General features: G+C 39.4%; 1 long non-coding RNA gene across 9 annotated transcripts in view; it reads right to left on the reverse strand.

The window, feature by feature from the left end:
- Positions 1-19,728, reverse strand: part of LOC111098116 — a 181,251-nt gene that overhangs the window by 96,546 nt on the left and 64,977 nt on the right. For 7 of the 9 annotated variants that reach the window (XR_005367083.1, XR_005367078.1, XR_005367085.1 and 4 more), the window contains 2 exons: positions 15,907-16,042; positions 14,831-14,893 (listed from right to left, as the gene is read on the reverse strand). This is a non-coding gene — a long non-coding RNA (uncharacterized LOC111098116). Of the gene's footprint in view, positions 1-13,742; positions 14,555-14,830; positions 14,894-15,906; positions 16,043-19,728 lie in introns of those variants that run through there. The other 2 variants (XR_005367077.1, XR_005367082.1) reach the window with 2 other exon arrangements.

The following is a 19,728-nucleotide window of genomic DNA, read 5'->3' on the forward strand; positions in this document are numbered from 1 at the left end:
AGACATACAGATGGCCAACACACACTTGAAAGGATGCTTACCATCATTAATCATCAGGGAAATGGAAATCAAAACCACAATGAGATATCACTTTACCCCTACAGAATGGCTAAAATAAAAAAGACAAGAAATAACAAGTGTTGATGAAAATGTGTGGAAAAAAGAACCTTCACACACCATTGGTGGGAATACAAATTGTGTGCAGCCACGGTGGAAAATAGTATAGAGGTTCCTCAAAAACCTAATAGAAATACCATACAATCCAGTAGTTCCACTACTGAGTATTTACCCGAAGAAAACAAAAATGCAAATTTGAAAAGATGTTTGCAGTTCTGCTTATTGCAGTATTATTTACAATAGCCAGGATATGGAAGCAACCTAAGTGTCAATAGATGAATGGATAAGGAAGATGTGGGATGTGTTTATGTGTGTGCTTCTGTATGCATATACATAAACAATACTATTCAGCCATAAATAAGATGAGATCATGCCATTTGAGACAACATGGATGGACCTAGAGAGTATTATACTAGGTGAAATAAGTTAGGCTGAGAAAAACAAATACTACATGATTTTACTCATGTGTAATCTAAAAAAAAAAAAAAAAGAATAACAAAAATAGAATGAGATCTGTAAATACAGAGAACAAACTGATGGTTGCCAGTTAGGAAGAGGGTAGGGAATAGGGCAAAATGGGTGAAGGGGAGTGGGAAACACAGACTTTCAGATATGGAAAGAATAAATCACACAACTAAAAGGCACAGCATAAGGAATATAGTCAATGTTACTATAATAGTGTTGTATAGTGACAGATGGTAGCTATGCTTGTGGTGAGCATAGCAAAATGTATAAACCTGTTGAACTGCTATACTATACACCTGAAACTAATATAACATTGTGTATCAACTATATTCAAATCTTTTTAAATCCAGAAAACTATGAAAAAAACCCACTTTAAATAGTCTTTATTTCACTAATTTCTAGAACAAAGAAAAACTGTAAGCAATGTATTTGAATATGCCTTATTATTTTTAGAGCCTTGGTTTAATGTTTTGTTTGAAGGCTTCTAAGTTCAGTTTATATCAACACTTAATTGTAATAGTTCTCATAGCTAGAAAAAGAACTTCACATGGAAGGTCCTATTGGAACCAAACATTAGTCTCTCACTAACCTCACTAAATCATAATACTCATTTTTCAATCCTAGCCACCATTTATACAGAAGTTTTTGTTGAAGTTTGGCTAATAAATTTCCATCATGCTTGATGTCAAAAAATTATTCCTGCAAACAAACTGGAAGGAATTGCATATTTACATTTTTTTAACAAATAGATTCAAAACCCACTAAAACTCTTTGGGGAAGTATTAAACATATGGGAAAATTCTGTTTCCAAGTTTATTAAGTATGCAGGTGACAGACATAGAATTCCGACAACTAAACAATATAACAATAAAAAACATTCCCCAAAAGCCATTTTCAAAAATGTCCTCTAGGTTTCTTTTAAAAAGCAGCTTGTTTTTCATTATTAAATGTCACTTCACCTGGAAGAAACAAGCTATTTAATCTGTCCCTATTTTTCTTTTAATTTATCTGGAATGTTGCATATTACCAACAACCACTTGTCATCACATAAAAGGTCAATAAATTGGAGATTTTTCTTTAACTTTAGCAACCTTTTTAAGGGCTTTGACACAAGATAAAAACAGTGAACCTCCATGTTCATGGCTATTCCTGGCTCATTATAAAGCAAGGGTCAGCAAACTACAGTCCTCAGTTCAGATCCAACTCACCACTGTATCTATAAATTTTTACCAAAACACAGTCACACTTGTTCATTTACATATTGTTTATGACTGCTTTCACCATACAAGAGTAGATCTGAAAAGTTGTGACACAGACCATATGGCCTGCAAAACCTAAAACATTGACTATTTTCCTCTTTACAGAAAAATCTGCAAACCCTAGATCATTATAAAATTTTTACTAGTAATGGTTCTGTTTCATAAGATTCACCATCATATACTCCTGGAATTTTAAACACTAAAGCTTTGAATTCCTTTCTGTAATAGCTGTCTATGAATGATGCAGTGATTAAATTTCTCTTGTGGTTCTGTCCCTCTAGCCTTACCACTTCTTTTATTAAAGAAGTCATTAATATATTTATAATTAATACATTCCTCCCAGGATATCTTTACATCAGTGGAAAGAGAGTGAGAGACAGAATAGTTTTTCATGTATTTCATTGTTGAAACAGAATGTAGCAAATATCATAAACTGAGACAAGTTAGAAACATCTGTACTTTGATCCAACCATATCAGAAACTTCCCACATTGTCAAATTTATCCTAATGCTTGTTTCTTCAGATCTTCATCAATGTTTTCTAGGCATCTTCCAAGGCTTTCTGCTGACGAAGGAACACTTTTTTTGCTTATTATTTCAGCCAATTTTTCCCATGGCCGAAGATTGTTTCCTTAATTGTATGCAGCTTTTTAACTTCTATCCTCAAGCAAAAACCATAAAGTTAGTGAAATTATGTTAAGTGAATTTGAGCATTGCCCGGCTAAAACATCATTGTAAAAAAAGCTGTAGAGATCTGCCTTTTAATGCTCTGCATGCTTCATATCCAAATAATCATGACAGTTACATAGATAAAACTCAAGCCAGTTTGGGTCAATGTGTATTATTAATGGTATTATTTTAATCTATAGTTCCAAGAGACTCCATGAAAATTTCTAAATTTTTGGATTACTATTTACCAGATCTGACTATATCATTGTTGTTTCTCTATCTCAACATGGATCACAAAGAACTCATAAAAGGGGAAGTGTTCGCCCAACCATTTTCTCATTGTTTCCATATGAGGTATTACCTTCATAATTTTTTCACAGATAGCTTTTGAAGACTTTTATTCATTTTGTGAGGGTTATTTTAGTTAAAACTAGATAATATACTACTCTCTGAATCCACTTCGACCCATATGAACTGCAATATAATTACAGCATGCTGAACACCAACACCCACAAAAAAAAATTACTTAGTCAAGCCTTCTGTGTTATGAGAACCTCTCTCTTCCCTCAGAGCACTCTGCGAACTACATTTCACATTTGACCTATGCGAAAGTACCAATGTCAATCTATTTATTAGATGTTAGTAACATTTAATTTTTCTTATTATGTAAACACATAGAGGAGTCATAATTTTTTTGCATACACAGTGGACTGTCTTGTATACTCCACTTGGTTTGGAGACCACTGTACTATACAATGATTCTGCCTCTTTAAAAAATACAAGACTCAGAACAAAGGAAGTGAGAGTTATTCTATTAATACTTTTGCAACATCTGCCATGTATAAAAAAAGTATATCAGGTGTTTTATGAGTGTTACAAAGACGAATCAAATTAATCAAACATAGATCCTGCCTTCAGCCCCAGCAAACATTTATTGGGTGTCTTCCAGTTCCGAGGATGGGGCTAGGCGCTAGGGTTTGGGTGGCATGGTGACTTTCACTTCAGACATGGCAAACAATTCAGCCAACTTGAATTCACTTGAACAGATTGGTCATTATTATGCAAATTTTTCATTTTTTATCTGCCCAGAATTCATTCTCTCTTCCTAGTAGCACTCCAGTTTCCTTTTGGGCAACTACCTCTCTCCCATTGTGAGACACTGAACCAAGCTGAAACTATAGGATCAAAGACACCATGAATAAGAAGTGCATGCTCTGCATGGAAAACCAAAACAGACAGAAGAAAGAAGAGAGATCAAATCATCCCAGGATAAGAACAGCCTTCCTTCCTTAGTTTCCATTTCCCTTTTGCTGACCCTCTAAGGTCATTTCTCCTCCATAAACACCTATAACATTGCCTCACTGTCTCGGACATGAGATGTTAGAACCATATAATAAATACACCGTTTTACTTGAGTTAATTTAAGTGTTGCTCTTCTCTGAGAATTATTTGGTCCCAGAAAAGAAAGTTATGAACAACAAACACTCAGAGGAAATTAAGAATCGTTATTGTAGGGTTGCCTGGCAGGCTCACTCAGTAGAACATGTAACTTTTGATCTCCAGGTCGTGAGTTGAAGCCCCATACTGGTTGTAGAGATTACTCAAAAATAAAGTCTTAAAAAAGAAAGAACGATTATTGTAGAAAAGTAGGAGGCTCTCTAACCTTCCCTTCACTATTCTCCACTCTAGATGAGGAGTTAATAGTCTGAGATGTACAGTGGAGAATCAAGTGGTTAAACTTTTGCCTTGAGTCTCCATGCAACCTTAGGCAAAGTATCATTAGAAAGAGGAGAAAAGGGAGCCTGGTTAACTCAGTTAGTTAAGTGTCTGTCTTTGGCTCAGGTCATGAAGCCAGAGTCCCAGATTGAGCCTCCCCTACCAATCAAGCTCCCTGCTCAGCAGGGAGTCTGCTTCTCCTTCTGCCCCTCCCCTTGCTCATACTCTCTTTCTCTTAAATACATAAATAAAATCTTTTTTTAAAAATGGGAGGGGGGGACACCAGGGTGGCTTAGTGGTTGAGCATCTGCTTTTGGCTCAGGTCATGATCCCAGGATCCTAGAATCAAGTCCCACATCAGGCTTCTGGCAGGGAGCCTTCTCCTCCCTCTGCCTATGTCTCTGACTCTCTTTTTCTCTCTGTATCTCATGAATAATTAAATAACATCTAAAAAAAATGGTAAGAATCTTTAAAAAAAAAAAAAGAAGAAAGAAAAAACTCAGTTCCATGTTGCCTGACTTGAAACAGATTAGGAATAAGATTCATTTATTGCTATCCCAGCTTTGGGGCTCTGGTGTGGAAATTCTTCTTCATCGTTTTCCTGAGGGTCCAGGAGTCCCCTTTAGTCTAATAATTTTAGAAGGAACACTATGAGGGTTAGCCAGTGGCAGATACTGAATTAAGGTATAAGCTGGTAAACTAGGCATTGCTTCTGTTGGAAGGAAAACTTTGGAGGACATCTGACAAAATGATCAAGGTTTCATAAAGGGTGATCTTGATCTTCAAAAGTCCTGGGAATATGGGACACCTGGGTGGCTCAGTGGTTGAGCATCTGCCTTTAGCTCAAGTCGTGACCCCAGAGTCCTGGGATTGAGTCCCACATCGGGCTCCCTGCAGGGAGCCTGCTTCTCTCTCTGCCTGTGTCTCTGCCTCTCTCTGTATGTCTCTCATGAATAAATAAAATATTTTTTTAAAAGTCCTGGGAATAGATAATGTAAGGTTTTCAATCCTATAAAAAGTGTACAGTCAGCTGGGAATGTTTCTGATCCAATGTGACTCCAGGGCACAAAGACAAGGCCCATCACACAAGTTTTCTAAATTCACTTGCCCAGATTTTTCTTGAACCATTTTCCTAACTCTGGGTTAATGGCTCTTCTTACTTTCTCACCACTTCCCTTTCATCCTTTCATACCTGAAGCTTTAGTCCCTCTTTCCCCTGCCCCCCTCACTAAAGTCCTTAAGACTGGACTCAGTATCATTAGAAAGAACTTCTATGACCAATGAAAAAAATCAAAGCCCAGTGAAAAAGGCAAGAAACCAATAACACCACGCCCCTTCCTCAAGAGCATGAAAGGTTGTTTAAAACAACAGTCTTCTGGAGAGCCTGGATGGCTCAGTCAGTTAGGTGTCTGCCTTTCACTCAGGTCATGATCCCAGGATCCTGGGATCCAGCCCCATAGAGGACTCCCTGCTCTGTGGGGAGCCTGCTTCTCTTTCTGCCTGCAGCTCCCCCCTGCTTATGAACACTCTCTAATAAATAAAAAAATAAAATCTTGAAAAAAAAGTCTTCAAAATACAATTACCTAAATTATTATTTCCTGTAAAGGGATATTTAGATAGTGATATATGGATATAGATGATATATATGCAAGATAGATAGATAAATATATATATTCTGAAGAACATGTTCACTACTCAAAAATGAGCTGAGTGATTCCTTCTAATTCAAAATAGTAAAGACAAAAAAGTCCAGATTTCCATTTTAATACAAATTAAACATTAAATAAATGTATGTAACTTTACTGCAAAGCCATTTCTGTTTACAGATAGTGCCTCAAGATTGACTAATACATAATGCTGGAGTTCTAGTTATTGGAATGGACATGTCTGAGAGGCACCAGAGGAACTGAGAAAGCTTGACCTCTAACCCTGTATAAGTACTTCAATTTGGTGAAATTCCTTCCATTTGGGAGAACCTGAAGCTGCCATAATATGTGTCGAAGAAATTCTTTCCTTTGCCAGAGGGGTGCATCTTTGCTATTCCTGTTCAGTAGGAGGTAATACTTATTATAAAAAGATTACCACCACATATTGTATTCCCCTTTTAATCCTTTTTGGAGTTTTTCATTGAGGATATTATATTCTTCAATTAGACATGGGTTGCTGAACCAGGAAAAGTCTCATTCAAAGCCTCCCAAGAAGAAGGAAGATCTTCCAAAGATTTGGACTTAGAGCTAAATCAAGATAGAGTGAATATATTTTAGGAATCTGCATGATGGCTACATTACTTTGGCCTGGGACATTCTTGGAATGCTAATTACAGGAGGAAAGTTTGTATTAGACTGGGCAGTTAAGAAGTAAACTGTAGTAGACTGGTAATCTATGTTTTCTCCCAAAAAGCTTTCACACATTTCTTCTGTTATGAGATTCCTCTACCTTGGCCATGCACTGGGCAAATTATCCAGGTCTGGCCAACTTCTTTGGCAATTTCAACAGTTCAAGGTGAAGCATGTCCATATGGAAAAGTAGGAGAGAATGACACCAACATGCAAAGAGGAGCAAATGCAAGTAAAGATGATAACAAGAGCAGGAGAAAGAATTCCTGGTAGTATGGAGGCCTTGATTCTAGCCCTAAGACCCTAATTCCTGCAGTTCTTCCTGTAGTTCTGTGAACTACCCCATCCCTGCTCTATGACCCAGTAAACCACCTCCCTTATTTGTGGAGGCCAATTTATATAGGCTTCTATCATTACAAAGAGTTCTGACTAATAAATGCCCAGAACCATGGGGTACTCAGAGAAATTAAACAAAAGTTCAGCTTGTTGTTATTGTTTTTTTTTTACTGAAACCGTAATACATTCCTTGGTAGACATTCAAACAGTATACAAAGGTATATTATGTAATTATAAAATAAGTCTTCCTCCTCCCACTCCCAGAGCCCCACTGCAGAGGCAAAAATTTAGCCATTTCTTATGTATCCTTCTAGGAATTTTCTTGGATTAACCTTGTTGTACCGTAAAGGGACAAGGAAAGAACAAAGGAAGTGAGATTTAGGGTTCCCAGATCTAGCTCAACAAAGCAGAGACGTATCATATTATCTCTATTTTTTCCTTTTCTAATGGTAATGCGTTTAAATCTGCAATTATAAGACTGTCCTACCTTGAACTTTCACATTTTATATTTTTAAGTAAAATCTCAACAAGGAAGTACAAGTTAATGAGTTTTGTTTTGTCATCATGGAGGACTTTTACAATGCACTTTAAAACATCCAACATCTTGAAACAATTAACAAAACCACTGAACTTCACAGAAAGTTGGTTTGTTTTTTTAAGACCTATAAACATAAAGGGATTTATTTTTTTAACTCTATATCCAAGCTGCCCAGTTTGAGATTTCCCTCCTGTAAAATAGTCAAGGGGTCAGACAATCTATGTTGTCAGTGTGGTTTCATTTTTTTATCTTTAAATTTGTGGCACAAAAGAAATTGCTAGAAGACCAAGTTTAAAGGTACTGCTGATTCAAATATATTTTGGAAGTAGCTACACAATACATGAAGGTCTGACCAAAAATAGATGCTACACAATATTGTGAATGTACTAAATGCCATTGATTTGTTCACTTTAAAATGTTTTATTTTTTATTATGTGAATCTCACTGCAACAATAAAAAAAAAAAAGATGGTGTTTAAGAAAGTTCTACATTTTGTAAAGCAAACCTGCACTAAAAAAAATTTTAGAGTCATCCTGTCTGGCAAAAAAGCAAGAACTAACCCTTGTTGCCAATCTACTCTGACCAAGACTGTGCTAAAAGCTAGAGAAGTTATTATAGTATGTGAAAAGGTGATGGGCGCTTCGAGGAAAGAAGTTGAATTGGGTAGGAAAAATTAGAATAGATAGCAGGGTGGAGGCAGTATTTAAAAAGATGGTCCTGGTAGGCCTCATTGAAAGGGTAATATTTAAGTAAACATTCAAAGAATGAGAGGGAGCTGATCAAGCTAATATCAGATTTCTGAGAGAAGAACATTCCAGAAAGAGAGAACATCCAGTTCCAAGGCCTTGAGGCAGACACATGTCTGACATGTTCAAGAAACAGCAAGGGTAGTATGGCTAGAGTAAAGTTAACAAGAGAGAAAGTGATGGGAGATGAGGTCAGAGAGCTAATTGAGGGCCTGAGGACCCTGGAGGCTATGACGAAGACTTTAGCTTTTACTTTTGGTAAACTGGAAAACCATAACATACTTTAGGAGCCATGGCTGCAACAGATGCTGTGCTGAGAATAAACTAGCAGGAGGGAAGAAGAAAGGACAATGATAGAATCAGAGAGACCTATTAAGAGGCTCTTCCTGTACACCAAGAGGAAGACAATGACTGGGGAAGTTACAATGGAAATGGTGGAAAATGGTCCAATTATCAAATTATTTTTAAAGTGAAGCTCCCGGAATTACTTTTTTTTAAAAGACATTTTCTTTTTCTTTTTCTTTTTAAAGATTGTATTTATTTATTCATGAGAGACACACAGAGAAAAAGAGAGGCAGAGACACAGGCAGAGGGAGAAGCAGGCTCCATGCAGGGAGCCTGACATGGGACTCGATCCTGGGTCTCCAGGTATCAGGCCCTGGGCTGAAGGAGGTGCTAAACCGCTGAGCCACCCAGGCTGCCCAAGCTCCCAGAATTTCTGATAGGTTATATAGGAGATGTGAAAGAAAGAGATGAGTCAAGGATGAGTTCAAGATTTGGGACTCAAACAACTAAAGGGAGAAAGCCACCACACACTAAAATAAGATAGCTTAGAGTGAAGCAGATTTGAAATAGAGATACGAAGTAGGAGGAGGATGGACAGGAATGACAATCAGAAGTTCAGTTTGGGACAAGTTAGATTTGAAATGTCTATTAGAAAATCAAGTGGAGGGCACCCCAGTCTCTCTACAAGCAATAATATTTAATCATGGTGCTATCCATCAAACCCAATGCTTTCTTTCTCCCCCAAGAGTGAACACCTGACCCTGATCTGTTGTCAAACTGTAACATGGTTCTTCCATACTTCTCTTCATTCTGCATCCCATTGCCTGTTCTAGATGGAAACATTAATTTATTTGAACCAAATAACTCTTTTCGAAAGATGTTACAATTTACTGCTATTTTAAGAAAGCCATGACTGAATCTTTTACAACAATTATGATAAAAGGGCCCCCAAATGGTGATTACCAAGGTGTGTTTTCCCAGACTGGGTAGGAGATCTGGTCCAGTGAAGTGACACCTCCCAAAAGGAACCTGGACCCTTATGACTAAGATATATCTGATTTGAGTTAGATCAAGGATATTAATTTCCTAGGAGGCAATATTTAGAATCTGACTAAATATGGGCAAAAAATCAGTCATAATAGAAACAGGACAGATCAATAAAAATCACCCTAATCATTAGTCCTTAGTTTATCCAATCAGTTTCAAGCTTTCTTCCATGCCAAACCTCTTAAGGAGCACAGTAAGATTAAATCAAATGAGTTTTTAACTTGAGTATGCACACACAAGGCACTATGGGCATCTCATAGCCATGCCAAACAGGCAGAGAGGACAAAACAAAATCCTGGCCCTGCATATACACAGACAGATCGTTAGCAGAAGGAATAGGCCCAGCTGCAAAGGCAAATACCAGACTGGCAGCCAGATGGGTGAGGCACAATGGCCAGAAGACACAACAAGCCCAAGCATGACTAAAGCAACTGGTCCAATCAAATGAGTAGAGCACAATGGAGAGGAATCCAAGCATCCTGTCTGCCTTCCCCAGTCAGGCAGACAGACAGGTGGGGAGTGTTTGTAAACAAATTATCCATGGGCAGCAATAGACTGGTATACAGATCCAGGTTCCTGTCCCCGGAGAACAGCTGGCAAGTGTCACATCAGATGTCAGGGCCCAGTCTCAGGCTGAGCTCAGGGCCAATGTCCAATCCTAAAGGGGGACAGTGCCTTTGAGCAGGAGAACTAGAGATCTGCTATAAGCCAGATCTGTGGCTTGGGCCAACAATGAACAGGAAGAGGACAGATGTCACTTGGGAGAACATGTTACTAGACCATCAAACCCCAAGTTTAGGTGAATGACTGGCTGCCAAGTCCACTAGTGGCACTGAGGTGGTTGATCTACTTCCTCAATTGGTTTAGACTCAGAAATGGTGGGTGGGGATCAGGAAGGGAGGGCAACTGGAAGCAAGGTACATCAGTGGACCCAAAAGGGAGTAGCTGGGCCACATAAAAACATAGAAATGAGGCAGGAGACCAATAGGCTTGAGTTATTTGCCTCATCATGCACCATGCCTACCCTCTGACAAAAGTGCTAATGGGAAAGAAATGGCTACAGTTGAATTACTCACTTGGAAATCTAAGTGGGAAACATGAATAAATAGTCATTCATTCCTTCAACATTTATTGAGTACTTACTGTATTCCTAGCTCTTGCTGTAGAGCATGCAAAGATGTCACAGACATGGTATCTGCCCTCAAGTACCCTACAGTAGAACAAGCGTGATAAAAGACTCACAAAAATAACTATATGATAAGTCCCAGCCAAGAACTGTGGAGCACAGATGAAAAAATGAAGACCAGCCAAAAAAGAACAGAAAAGCCTCATAAGCTTCTTGGGAAAAGCAATCTAGCCAATTCTGCCTGGACTGCATAATTCTCTCCATTGCTCTATCAGAGATTTCCATCACCGCTGGGTGTTGCCAGTTGTATCCAACTCCAGGTCTCAAGACAGCCATTTTGGGTTTGGGTTTTGTTTTGTTTTGTTTTGCTTTATTCTTTCTTAACGGTCTTTGTTTTTTTTTTTTTTTAAGATTTTATTTATTTGAGAGATAGAGAGAAAGAGAGCATGAGTAGGGGCAGAGGAAGAGGGAGAAGCAGACTTCCCAGTTGAGCAGGGAGCCCAACATGGGGCTCGATCCCAAGACCCTGAGATCATGACCTGAGCTGAAGGCAGGTGCCCCTGAAGACAGCCATTTTGACTTTATCCACATCCTCCTCAACTATCTGAGTCTTGGGCATTATGGACCTATTGCAGAGGGGGCCCAGGATTCTATAAAATAGTACTGAAAATTCCTAGCACATACTAAATAAGTAGTCTGAACTTGTTATACTCCCCATAAAGTGAGGCTAAAGATAACAGGCACTTCAAAGGGCTATTTCAAAGATTAAGTGAAATAATGGTACGTAAAAGGGTTTTGTAAACTGGAAAGAACTAGAAAAACATTTATCGTTTTAATGGGGTCCCAAATTGAGCCTAATTGGTTTGAGCCATGCCTGATATGTTTGAAGAACTGGCATCTGGGGCATCTGAGAGTCACTCCACGTAAGGACGAGGACATGGTTTTGCTCACATGCCAGAAAAAGAGACAAAGTTGGGTAGGAAGCTGCAGCATGTATGCTGGCCCAGTGCCACACCCAGACGTCAGAACTTAGCAGAAAGAGGGGCTTCATGAAAAAGCTGAGGGAGCTGTTTTCACAAAGGGACACTAATGCTTTAGGGCCTAAGGACAAACTAAGATGCAAAATGGGGCAGGGGAGAGAGTGAGGGGATAGAGGTGAAGAGGAATGGATGAGACAGTGGTCTTCCTAACACAGGGAAAATTCCAAAGCATTCAATGCTGCTTAGTCACCTGAAGAGTTTCCACATAAGCAGAAAGCATTCTTGGTGCAGACATGAACACGTAGGACATCCACTGTACCTCACCCCTGAGTTTCTAGGTGATCCAGAGATGGCACCAATATGAGCATGAGAGGAAAAATGAAAGGAGTCCTTGTAAGTAGCTGTGAAATGCTTCTAGGGGACAAAGTCTCACAGGAAGGGTGAGCAAAACATAGGCCATAACTCCTAATATGACCCCAATAGTGATCTTCACAGGTTGGTAAGACCTGTAGACACCATGTGAGTTTAGGTAGCATTAGATGTTGTTTCCATCACTTTTGTTGTTTCCTGTTTTCATTCTCAGGAAGCCTGAGGATGGAGGTGTTGTTACCCAGCAAGGCTAGAAGCCCCTTCTCTTGATGAAGACCACCCAAAAGTGAGCCATGGCATTGTGAAGCACCAAACTCATGCTTTCAACAAATGCTGCTCAAATCAGCTGCAGCACCCTGTAAAATCCTGACTCTTACCTCAGTGCTTCCAAGTCTGGAAGAAGAGAGAAGGGCAGGTGGAAGGATGTGGAAGATTACGACATAGGAGCTGCATGGCGAGGTGGCAAAGAAGAGGAGACAGGTAACAACTGCACACCAGTAAGAAAACATAAAATTTCCCTTTTAAGTGGAGATGGGGGTAGAAGCTCAGTGTAGGAAGCTGGGGGCAAAGGTGAGTCAGAGAGAACAAAATGTACCCCCCTCCAAAGATATGGCAGGAAGTCTGGTCAAGGGTGAGGATGCTGGGTTTTCTCCCTCCCCCACAGCCCACCACCATTAAGCCTAGAATTCTGTCCCAAGCACCTTGAGAGGTGTCTCACACGTGCCCAGAATTGGACACACCACACAGAAGCCTGCATTCACTCAACAAGGAGAGAGTAAACAATTCATCTGAGGTCTGCCAAGAGAGCTCTCCGGCACTATAATGTTCTTTGAGGTTGAACGTTGGCCCTTGCCAGAGAGGGAGGAGCCCAGGAAACAACAGGGGTCTCCTTAGCAATTTGGGAATCTCTGTCAAATGTCAGCTCACGGACTGCTCTGACCAGTCCAGCAGTGCCTGGGCCTCTGCTATAGGCCGCGGCTCAACTTCATCCAGAAAATTGCTGCTTCTGACCGAGTTGATGCCTGTTTCCCAGCCCATCCTGGGTGCCAATCCTTGGAAAAGCTCAGTGTTAAGACAGGTTGGGGTGGGAGGTGGCAAATCCATGGATCCCAAAATGGATAGTGAGTGGCTAATTGGTGAGTGGACAAGTGTGGGTTTGGGGAGAGAGCAGGGTTTCACAGAGGTGGAGCTATTTTGGCAGAGATTTAAATAGTAAATAGGAGCTCACCAGGCAGGAAAGGAAGTGAAGAGGTGTAACTAACTTTGTTAGCACTTACCATGTGCCAGGAAGTGTGTCAAGAGCATTTCAGGCAGAAAGAAGAGCAGGTACAAAGTTGTGTAGAAATGTGAAAGTGCCTGATACATAATGGTTAGCGTATACTGTGGGAGTTGTCAAAAGACAAGACTAGAATGGCAAATTGAAATGGCAAAGAACTTAAATTTGTTTTAAATATGTATACATATTTTTTGGTTGTTATTTGACTGGCATGGGTTTGTCCTGGATTCACTCTATAAAATACTTGTCACCATATATGTAGGTCAGAATTTAGATGACAATGACCCTTGTCGTTTTCATTTCATAGCTGAACTTATTCAAAGGTCAGTTTGTAAAAAATAAAAAATAATTAATTTTAAAAATGGATGATTCAAAAAATTATCTACATATTTTAAATACATATATATTTATGTATATTTGTACATAGGTCTGGAAAGATACATAGCAATATGTTATGGTGGTGAAGATTCTGATGAGTTTCATTTTTACTTTTTTTTAGGTATCTATATTTTTTTCTTTTCCTTTTCACCAAGAAAAAAAAGGAGGCTGAGGAAGCAGGTGGGTCTGAATACCATCTTAGAAAGTATGCACTAGATTCTGCAGGCACTGGGAAGCCACTGAAAACTCTTGAAGGAAAGAGGTGAGCCATCAAGAGTTTCTTAGGTGGGAAGCCCTTGGTGACTCATTTCATTTCTCCTTTCCTGGGCCCCTCTTCCCTGTGCCACCCACAGACCCAAAAGTCAAGCCTGTAGGATTAAACCTCTCAGTCCATGAGATGGGAAGCTGCCAGTAATAAGCAGAGGCACAGTCAATGTGAGTACATTTCTCTGTCCATGAAGAGCTCCCCAAAACTTGACAGCAAGCACAAAACAACCTGGCTCTGCCCCAAGCACAAAAAACAAGGGGGAAAAAAGGACAGGTGGTGAAGCATTCACAAAAGCTAGGGAAAAAAGGCAGATTGTTTTTTTTTTTTTTTTTCCCCCTACAATGTAGGAGCTTTTATTACTAGAAAATAAAATCCTGTCTGAGCAAATGCCAGGAAAACGATTAAGGGCTCAATTTAGACCGGGAGGCTTGGCTGGGCACTGCTGAGCAGAGAGCTAAACAATGTCAGCCCCACTCTCTGTGCACATCACGTTTGGGGTGAGCGGCCCAAGCCATAGCCAGGCCTCTTGCCGCCAGTTCTGCAGAATTACAGTTAAGCTTTGGCCACTTGGTTTCAGTTAAAAGGATTGTGTGGAAGGAAGGATAAAAGGCTCTTGCGTGCAGACCAGCTAGTGCATCTGAGAACTGAGAAGAAATGAAGCCAGGTCATTGCCAAGCCCTGCAGAAACATTTCTTTCCTGTGGTTCTCAGGATCCCCACCCTGACCCAGGAAGAGCATGACATGGTGGAGAAGCATGGGCTGGTTTGGGAGTCAGACAGGCCTGGGTTGGAGCCCTCATTCTACTGTCCATGGGGCCTTTGGGCAAGATTTTAATTTCCTTGAGCCCCAGTGTCTTATCAGTAAAGTGAAAATAACAATTTATAGAATTATTATGGGGATAAAAGTGACATGATACATACAAAAGCACCAATAAAGCAGATAATTTGTAGTTTCTTCCTTCCTCTTTCTTCCTCCAAAGCATCCTAAACCAAAGAATTGTGGCACAATGGAGAAGGTGTGAGATTAGAGATTGAGAAACTACTGTTCTAGTCTTTGTTCAACTACAAATGAGCTGTAGTGACCTTGGACAAGTCACTCAGTCTCTTTGGGCCTTGCTTTCTCCTGCTGAAAAATGTGGTTCTTAGATTAAATAATCTCTTTCAATGTTAATTATAATAACTACTACTATTAAGCAATTGCTATGTCCCAGGCATGTTGCTCAGCAATGCATATGTATTATCTTATCAAGAAAATCTAGCTACTCTGTAGGTTCTAGGTCAGGCTTAAGCAGCTGCCAATTCTTAAAACTATACCCGGGGTTTCAGGTCTAAAAAACACTGATCTGCTTGTAGCAGCATAAAACAGTCCCCACAGAGAAATAATCTCATATCAGGGGGTGGGAAGGAGCTATTGTAAATGAATGTCCTAGGGCTTTTGATAAGGCCAGAGAGAGGACATTGTGATGAGGACCTAAGGAACCAGGCGACAGGCAGCCATCAGCCAAGTGAGCAAGTAGTTGGCAGCCAAGGTCAGCATAGCAAGGCAAGCAGAGGCCTCTCAGGGGCCAAATGCAAGTTCAAGCAGAGATGCAGGCCATCTGGACTACATGTACACTGTGAAGTAAGTGGGCAAGAGGGAGAGCTGTGACTTGGCAGCCAGCTGCTATCCCTGGGGATACAAGACCTGACTCTGGCAACAAGGAGACTCAGTAAGAAATATAAAAGCCTAGCATTCATGGCGAGGCTATAGTATCCAGGATTAGCTAAGTGAACTATCATAAGCCTGGTATCATTTGTCTATTGTTCTGTGACAAACCTCCTCCAAAACTTAATGATTTAAAACAGCAAAGATATATTATTTCTCACAATTTTGTGGGATGGCTGGGCTCAGATGGGCAGTTCTTCAGCTCTACGTAATGTCATCTGGGTTGACTAGGGTGACTACACTCAGCTAGGAGCTTGGCTGAGGCTAGAACATAAAAGATGGCTTCACTCACGAATCTGGTAGTGGATGTTAACTACTGGCTGGGACACCTCAGTTCCTCAACACATGGCCTCTCATCTTCCACGGTCTCCCTCTACATGGTCTCTCCATCAGAATTAACTGTACTTCTTTACAATGGCAGGTGTTTTCTAAAAGGGCAAAATAAGAAACAGGTCAATACACAAAGAATTAATTCTCTCTCTTTATACTAGCAAAGAACAATTAGAAACTGAAAATTTTAAAACAATACCACGGATAAGCCCAAAACATTAAAGACTTAGGTTTAAGCTAAAAACAAATACTGAAAAAAATTGTTAAGAGTTAAATACATGGAAAGATATACCATATTCATAGATAGGAAAACTCAATATTGTTAATGTCAATTCTCCCCAAACTGGTCTCTAGGCTTATGGAAATCCCAATATTTTCCAAAAACGGGCAAGTTTTAAAGATATTTACAAGTTGATTCTAAAAAGGACAAAAAACCTATAATAGCCAAACCAACTTTAAAAACGAATAGCAAGTGAATGGCTAAACAATCTCCATACAATGCAATACTACTGAGCAATAAAAATGAATGAAATATTAAAATACACAATAACTTGGGTGAATTTCAAAGGCATTCATTACTCTAAGTGAAACAAGCTAGTCACAAATTTTATATACTCTATGATTCCATTTATATGTCATTCTGGAAGAGGCAAAAATATAGGACCTTAATATAATCAAGACAATGTGGTATTAAAGATAGGATAAATACATAGATCAGCGGAACAGAATAGAAAGGAACTTAATATAATCCCTCATCACAGAAAAAAACACATATCACATATGGCCAACTGATTTTTGACAGAGGTGCAAATGCATTTAAATAGAAAAAGGACAGACTTTCTAACAAATGGTGCCAGAACAACTGGATATCAATATACAAAACCGTGAATCTTGACCAACATCTCACAACTTGCACAAAATTTAACAAAATGGATTATAGACATAAGTGTGAAATTATAAAATTTTTGGAAAAAAATATAGGAAAAAATATTTGTGATGTCGGGTTGGGCAAAAAGTTCTTGGTAGGACAACAAAGCATAATATATAAAAGAAAAATATTGATTAATGGGACTTAAAATTCAAAATTTTTTGTGCTATGATTTATGAATTATTGAACTCTACCTCTGAAATTAATGATGTACTATATGTTGGCTAATTGAATTAAAATTAAAAAAAAAACTTTTTTTGCTCTATTAAAGACACTGATATATCATTCTGGAAAAGGCAAAAATATAGACATAGAATAGATCAGCAGGGCAGCCCGGGTGGCTCAGTGGTTTAGCGCCTCCCTTCAGCCCAGGGCATGTCCTGGAGACCCAGGATTGAGTCCCACATCGGGCTCCCCTGCATGGAGCCTGCTTCTCCCTCTGCCTGTGTCTCTTCTTCTCTCTCTCTCTGTCTCTCATGAATAAATAAATAAAATTAAAAAAGAAAAAAGAATAGATCAGCAGTTGCCAGAGGCTAACATTTGGTAGAAGGTTTCACTATAAGAGGCAGGGAATTAGAGAATTTGGGGAAGAAAGCTTTATATTCTGATTGTTAGCAGTTATACAACTCTGCATACCTATCAAAATCAGAAAAATGTACACATAACAAAGAAAGTAGATTTTACTGTAAATATATTTTTAAAAACTAGTGCCATAAATAAAATTCAGCCAAAAAAAGATCAAATCAAAATTCCGCCAGACCTACCATGGTGAGGAGACCAAGTATTATTATCTCCATAGCAAACATTTTTAAATGTTCAATCCCTTTTTTAATAAAAAATGAAGCTTTAATCAAAGAAATACCATTTTGCCTGTCTTTTATATATATTTTTAAACTTTTAATAATACCAGTACTAGCAAAGGTATAATAAAATGAGCATTGACAAATGCAATGAGTGGGCATATGAATTGGTACATCTTTTTTGGAAGACTATATGGCAATATGCATAAAGAGGCTGAAAAGTATTCTTAACCCTTAGAAAAGTAAAGCGACTTCTAGGAATCAATGCTAAGGAAATAATCAGAGATTCTGATGAGGATCATTATCTTTTCTGCATTGAAATGCTGTCTCCCTCATCACAGGGACAGACGTGCAGCGGGTCCTAAACAAATGTTGCCAACTAACTGGATGGCAACTGACTTCCATAAAACATCTGCTTCCAGCCAGGAGTCTAGTAGGAAGAAAAGCCTTCTACCGCCAGGCCTGTTTGGTCAGAATGCTGCCTTCTGTGTAACAGCACTGAATGACTGTCTATACTCACTGGGAAGAACCACAGTGATGGTTACATTCCTAATGAGTTAGCAAGTGATGCCCCTGGCCATGCCCATAGAGACAGCAGGGGTCCTCATCCAGGCTGACTGCTTCATGAGAGAAAACTTCAGAAATCAGATTGAAGACAATCAAAGAGGCAAGAGAGTCAGTTCAGCAGACACTGGGGACTGCTGGGAAAGCCAGGGAATCTGGGCTGAGAAGACACTTTAAGATGGAGGAAGACCCTGGCAAAGGACACAGGGTCTAGGCTTTGTCTCCAGACCCTACTAGTGATGCCTATGCCCTACTAATTATTCTGTTTAATCTCAGTTAAAATTCCATCAATCCCTTTGCTCTGTGTTATTATGTGCACACCGCAACTCCACTCCCCATCTCTGGCTGAGTGTTTATCTGTTTATACAACAGCCTTTGCCCTGACCACAGTGCTCTAGGAACCCCCTCAGTCCTGCTACCCAGGCTCTTTCCTCTGCCCCTTGGCTCCTCCAGGTCCCACTCTACCCACCATCTATCCCCTTGCACACCTTTCATACCCCCTCAAAGATCACAACTGTGCAGGCTTGGTTGATGGGATCATGTTACTGAAGAAGGAAGCAAGGAATCTTTCCATGATAGTATCTCTAACGTAGAAAATTAATTCTGTATCCTGACTATAACGAACAGTAACCACTCTTAACATTTATTAACCAAGCACTAGCTGTGTGATAAGCATTGTGATAAGTGCTCTACATGCATTATAAATTCTTACAACTTAGCTCATACAGTAACACAAGATGGTTACTCTATCATGATTAACATCCTCATTTTACATATGAGGAATTGAAAGCTCAGAGAGGGATTTTCCCAGGGCAATATGGCTAATAACAAACCAAAAACCTAACTTTGAACTCATTCATTTCATAAGTATTAATAGAGTCAAATACCACTATGCTAGGCATGGAGACAACAGGGTGAACAAGACAGAACCAGCCCCTGCCCTCAAGAAACACATTGTGTCTGACAAATTAAGCAAACGTTTACAGCTGCCCTAATTGGCCACAGAGCAAGGATTCAAGGCCATGTTTTCTCTATCAACGCCCAAGCACACAATTATAACACTTTCTGCCTCTTAATATAAGTAGTCCCTCTGCAATAAACATAAAGTCCTGGAAGTTCTTAGGCTGAAGTGAGCCACCTACGTGTTGATGATGAGCAAATTTTGTGTATGAAAGTAAAGAACACATGGAATGTTTTTTTAAGGCTTTGCTCAATATCACCTTCTCAAAGAAGCCACTCTAACCACGTGCCTTCTATCAGCAGTGTCAACTCATCTTTCCCTGCTCACTGTTTCCATCATACTTATCATCGTCTTTTATAATGTATCATGTATTTATTATGCCTATTGTTTAGTATATGCCTCATCACACTTTAATATAATTTCCCCAAGGGGAGACAATCTTTAATTTATTCACTGAGGTATCTTCCATGGGGCTAAACAGGACCTGGCACACAGAAAATACCAAGTAATTATTTTTTTGTGTGAGGCGAT

Source organism: Canis lupus, chromosome 11 (genome assembly GCF_011100685.1).
Source record: "Canis lupus familiaris isolate Mischka breed German Shepherd chromosome 11, alternate assembly UU_Cfam_GSD_1.0, whole genome shotgun sequence".
In the NCBI taxonomy this organism is placed as follows: Eukaryota; Metazoa; Chordata; class Mammalia; order Carnivora; family Canidae; genus Canis; species Canis lupus.